Consider the following 6,010-nt stretch of genomic DNA (forward strand, 5'->3'; position numbering starts at 1 on the left):
CTTTTCTTTTGTTAAATGAAACCACTGCTGTCACTTGGAGTTAATATCCCTGTGTTCCAACTCCTGAATAATAAAATTGTGAGTTTCGCGATATTTTCTGGACAGCTTCCCTGCTGAAAGAACTAAGAACTCTTTTCTAATTTACACAATACTATATACACACTCATCAAGCCTCCTAAACGAGCACCCTTGGTGCTGCTCTCTCTTCTCCCAAACCTCATCTCATGTGACTGTTACATCATCACTCTGATTGTGGGAGGGATTGATCCCACTGTCTTCAGCATTAACCCTTTACAGCCTCATACTGCACTGTCTGTCCAAAAAAATCGGTGGAGGGAACTTGAATTATCAAAACAGCAACAGCTGCCAGTTGAAAATCAACTCAACCCATCAGAGAGAGAGAGAGAGAATGTCAGAGAACTTCCTGCATTCAGTCCTGACCCTGTCACACTCAGCAGCTGCTCACCCAGACCCCACTCTCATCAACACTGAACATTTTTACTGAGACCCTTCAAATACTGTTTATAAAAGGCCGCAAAGATCAAAGTTCACACAGTTGTATTAAATACAACAAAGTTTAATATCTTCTCACCGTTTCTCGGTAACCACATGAGACATAGGTTTTCTTATTTGGTTCCTTTGATTTTTCTTGTTCCTGACTGACAAATATTCCAAACCTCAGATGAACCCTCCCACTTGCGTCATGTCCCAGTCTCGGTTAAAAGCAACACATAATGACACAAACACTCTCCTTCAGTGAGATTAATATCAAGCTGTTTTCCAGGTTGAATGTGACTGTGAACAAATTTCTGTCAAAGAAGTTACCTTTGATGTATCAGCACTGAAGTTCTGTACAAGGAGGAACAGCCATTCCAAACTCATATCCTTCACAAAGGCTGTTCTTGTATGTGATTGAAATTCATCATGTATTTTGAATTAACACAGATGTCAGTGTTGATAATGAAACTTTTCAAGCATGTTGTTACTGTGAAATAAGGCTCTGTTGGGAGTTGATCCCAAGATCTCCTGTTTATTGGACAGGTGCTTTAACCAACTGAGCTACAGAGCCAGATTGCAAATGTGCGTGCAATTGAAATCAGAGGAAGACCTTGCAGATAGTGGGCAGACTTTGGCGAGTCAAGAGCTGAGTTCGTCACGGCAGAGTTCCCAGCCTCTGACTCGCTCTTGTAGTTGTAGCTGTAGTTGTAATTGTAATAGGCAACCGTCCGTCTCGGAAGACGATGGGCTACACCCGGGGTGTACGTCACTTCTGTGTGAAGCATCGTTTGTTGTGGCTGTGGAGGACGACTCGTGAGTGACGATCCCTTCCACAGCTGGTACAGATGAATATCATTGGCCCGAGGTCGACTGATAATTTTTCCTTCCTCTGAGCTCTCTTTCCCACCATCTGGTCATTTCTTTTGTCCTCTGCTTTTCCCATGGTCTTCCTGAATGCCTTTCTCCAGGAATTCCAGTCAGCAGGAAGGACTTCCCATGCATCGACTCCAATCCCAGTCAGCTTGAGATCTCGCTTTGCAGATGTCCTTGCATCACAGACGTGGGTGACCTGTTGGTCTCGTGCTGATAGCAAGCTCACCAAAGAGCATGTCTTTGGCAAAGCGACCGTCATCCATTCAGCACACATGACCCAGTCAACAGAGTCACCGCTGACTCAAGAGGGCAAACATGCTGCAGATCCCTGCACGCTGGTGTACTTCTGCATTCGGCACTCTGTCCTGCCAGGAGATGCCCAATATCCATCTGAGACAGCGGAGGTGGAAGCTGTTCAGCTGCTTTTCTTGGCTTGCATAAGTTGTTGATGCTTCTCTACTCTCAAGGAGGATGCTGAGAACACAAGCCTGGTACATGTGGAGTTTTGTATTTTCGATCAGTTTGGTGTCGGTTTACACTCGTCTTCTCAACTTTGACATGACAGCTGCAGCATTGACAATCCTGGTGCTGATTTCAGTATCAAGGGACAGATTGCTGGTGATTGTTGATCGAAGGTCTGTGAAGCTGTTGACAACCTCCAAAGTGAGGCTGTCGATGTTGGTGGAAGGTGGAGTCTCTACGTCCTGGCCCATAACTTTGATCTTCCTGCTGCTGATCGTCAGTCCAAACTCCTTGCAGGCCAGGGAGAACCGATATACAAGCTGCTGTTAATGAACTTCATTATGGGATGTCAGCACAGCGTCATCAGCAAACAGCAACTCACAGACCAAGAACTGACTCATTTTGGTCTTGCCAAGATGAACAGCTTGTCATCAGCTCTGGTATGCAGGTGGACACCCCCATCTGAGTCACTGAAAGTTTAAAATAGCAGCATGGAGAAGAATATGCCAATTGTAAAGGATGTGAGCTGTGAGGAGGTTACAAGGAGGCTTCCAGGGGACTTGGACAGGATAAGTGAATGAAATGACAGATGGAATATAATGTGAATAAGTGTGAAGTTATCCACTTTGGTAGAATAAACAGAAAGACAGAATATTTCTTAAATGGTGAGAGGTTGGGAAGTGTTGATGTCCAAAGGGACCTGGGTGTCCTTGTTCATGAGACACGAAAAGCTCGCATGCAGGTGCAGCAATCAATTAGGAAGGCAAATGGTATGTTGGCCTTAACACGAGGGGTCATGAGTACAGGAATAAAGATGTCTTGCTGCAATTGTATAGATCCTTGGTGAGATCGTGCTGGAGTATTGTGCACAGTTTTGGTTTCCTTATCTAAGGAAGGATATACTTGCCACAGAGGGAGTGCAACGGAGGGTCACCAGACTAATCCCTGGGATGGTGGGATTGTCTTATGAGGAAACTGGGCTTGTATTCCTTAAAGTTTCATTTAAAAGGCCATTTAAAACTGAGATAGGGTGGAATTTCTTCACTCAGAGGGTGGTGAATCTTTGGAATTCTCTACCTCAGGGGTTTGTGAACGTTCAATCATTGAGCATGTTCAGGACAGAAATTGATAAAAATCTTGATACTCATGACATCAAGGGATTTGGGGATAGCGCGGGAAAGTGGTGTTGAGGTAGATGATCATCAAGGATGTAATTGAATGACAGATCAGGCTCGACAGGGTAAACTGCCTCCTCCTACGTTCCGAAGAGAGTTTGCACCAGGACGCAGCCCTGTTTTACCCCACTGCTGATCGTGAAAGTGTCTGATGTTGCTCCATTGTAACTGACGGAACTGTGCATGTTCTCGTGGAAAGAAGAGATGACGCCCAAGAGTTCAGGAGGGCAGCCTAGTTTCCACAGCAGTTTGAAGAGTCCGTCTCTGCAAACAAGATCGAAGGCCTTGGTGATGTCTATAAAGACAATGTAGAGTGGTCTGTACTGTTCACAGTACTTCTCCTGCAACTGCCGAAGTGTGAAAATCATGTCGACTGTCGATCTAACAGCTCTGAATCTGCACTGAGACTCAAGATAGATGTGATGTCAGGGTCTGCAATCTGGTCAGAGCAATGCGAGCAAAGACCTTCCCCACAATACTTAGCAAGCAGATGCCTCGCTAATTGCTGCAGTCAAAGCGATCGCCTTTATTGTTGCACAAGGTGACAATGTTTGCATCACGCATGTTGAGAGGCGCAGATCTCCCCTTCCAACAGAGACACAGAAGTTCATGGGGATGCTGCAGCAGAGCTGCTTTTCCACTTTTGATGATTCCAGGTGGAATATCATCATTTCCCAGGGCTTTACCACTGGCAAGACGGTCAATGGCGTTGTTGAGCTCTGTGGTGGTGTCGCTGTCCAGCTCCTCCATGACAGGGAAGTCTGGAATGGTGCTGAGAGCTACTTCAATGACAATGTTCTCCGTTATGTAGAGTTCAAGGTAATGCTCCACTCACCTTTCCATCTGCTTGTTAGGTTCAGTGATGATCACCCCTGTCTTTGTCTTCAAAGGTGTTGATTTAGTTACTGCTGCTCCCATTGCTTTCATAATTTTTTTTTTATTCATTCATGTGATGTGGTCATCACTGGCTAAGCCAGCATTTATTGCCCATCCCTCATTTCCCTTGAGAATGTGATGGTGAGCTGCCTTCTTGAACCGCTGCAGTCTATGTGAGGTAGGTACACCCACAGTGCTGTTATGAAGGGAGTTCCAGGATTTTGACCCAGCAACAGTGAAGGAAAGGCGATATAGTTCCAAGTCACGATAGTGTGTGGCTTGGAGGGGAACTTGCAGGTGGTGGTGTTCCCATGAATTTGCTGCCCTTGTCCTTCTAGTTGGTAGAGGTTGCGGGTATGGAAGGTGCTGTCTAAGTAACCTTGGTGTGTTGAATTCCTTCATATGTCCCTCTAGCATCCCCCAGATTCAGTGGCAGTTTGTATGCTGTTGCAGAGTTTTAACCAGTATTGATTGGTGCAGTGCCGAGCAGTCTGCAGAGACTTGTTTCTGGCAGCTCTGAGAGCATCTAGAGTTTGTTTGCTGGAGACTTGTTTGTAGTTCATGAGGACTCTCTTCTTAGTTGCAGTAACTGACTCCATTTCAGTCCAATAAGCCTCAAACCAGTCAGCATTCCTCCCATCTCTTTTCCCATACACAGCGAGTGCAGAGTTATAGATGGTGGCGTGCAGATGATTCCACTTTGATACCACACTGAGGCCTTGGGCGTTTTCTGAAAGAGCCTGTTCGAGGATGTTGAGGAACTCCTGGGTCCTTTCTGGATCAGTGGTTCGGCAAGTGTTGATCCGAGAACGACCTTTCTTCTTGGATGGGTGAAGCTTTCTTAGCTGAAGCCTGACCTTGCTACACACCAGGGAGTGCTCAGTGTCACAGTCAGCGCTATGATAGCTGCGTGTGATGAGGACACTGCTGAGGGTGGTACGTCTGGTGATGATAAGGTCTAGCTGGTGCCAGTGGCATGATCTCGGATGTCTCCAGGACACCTTGTGGCACAGCTTGACCTGGAAATAGCTGTTCGTCACACAGAATCCATGGTGACAGCATAGCTCCAGAAACCTCTGTCCATTTTCGTTCATCTTGCTAATCCCCTGGTGCCCTATGCTCGTTGGCCAAGCTGTAGTCAGTACCCAAGCTTGCGTCGAAATCCCCTAGAAGATACAGTCCCTCGGTGCTGGGAATTCTACTGATGGCAGTGTCAAGTGTCTCATAGAATTGATCCTTGACATCTGGGGTGGAGGTGAGTGTCGGCACATAGATGCACATGCGATTAACTGGGCCCGCGCTTGTTGACAAGTGAAGGGTAAGAAGTCTATCTGAGCCTACTGTGGGTGGTTCACTCATCACAAGTAGCATGTTATTTACTGTGAAACCCACTCCATGCTCACGAGTTGCCTCTTGGGCTTTCCCCTGCCAGAAGAAGGTGTAGTGTTTCTCTTTGAGGGATCCACTTTGAATGAGTCTAGTTTCTTGCAGCACAGCAATGTCCACATTGAGCCTTGTGAGTTCCTTGTCAATCACAGCTGTCTTGTGTGTGCTATCAACCTGCAGAAGGTTGTCGGTAAGGCCAGGACACATGGTGCTTACATTCCAGCTTGTGATGCGAAGCACTGGTGTCTTCTTTGTTGAGTTTGTCTTGCCTGGTGCATAGATTATCAATCCGCCAGTTGAGAGATATCTCTCGAAGCTGCAAGCACCCATTGAAGCAAGTAGGTCGTGGCAGGACAGCACCTAACTGACTGGGGGCTGCACAGCTTGGAGTAGGTGGTAGTTATCCATTGAGACGCGATGATCTCTCCCACTGTCAAAAGTAGCCCCTGGTGCTCATACTCTACACCAATTGAGTGAGAGCTTATAATCGGTAACTGTTTCTTCCCATGTTTTGCTAATGTTTAACCATGAAGCTGGAGTGTCCTCTCCAGGGCACAGGCCTGGGAAAATAGTATGGAGACACTGAGCATCAGGACCCCCTCTCAGCATTGCTAGTATTGTCCAAAGGAAAGGAAAAAAACAGTACTATTTGGTACCAGCTCTGCTGTAGGAGTTGCTGGAAAACTACCTGATAAGTAACAGGTATGGGACTCCACTCCGGATTTACTGTCCAGGTTTAC

The 6,010-nt window shown here is 46.4% G+C and overlaps 1 non-coding gene across 1 annotated transcript; it reads right to left on the bottom strand.

Moving 5' to 3' along the window:
- Positions 1 to 995: 995 nt before the first annotated feature.
- trnai-aau (transfer RNA isoleucine (anticodon AAU)) lies at positions 996 to 1,069 on the bottom strand. The gene has a single exon. It is a non-coding gene; the product is annotated as a tRNA-Ile (tRNA).
- Between the last annotated feature and the right edge of the window lie 4,941 nt (positions 1,070 to 6,010).

This window comes from Heterodontus francisci, unplaced genomic scaffold (assembly GCF_036365525.1).
Source record: "Heterodontus francisci isolate sHetFra1 unplaced genomic scaffold, sHetFra1.hap1 HAP1_SCAFFOLD_61, whole genome shotgun sequence".
Classification (NCBI taxonomy): domain Eukaryota; kingdom Metazoa; phylum Chordata; class Chondrichthyes; order Heterodontiformes; family Heterodontidae; genus Heterodontus; species Heterodontus francisci.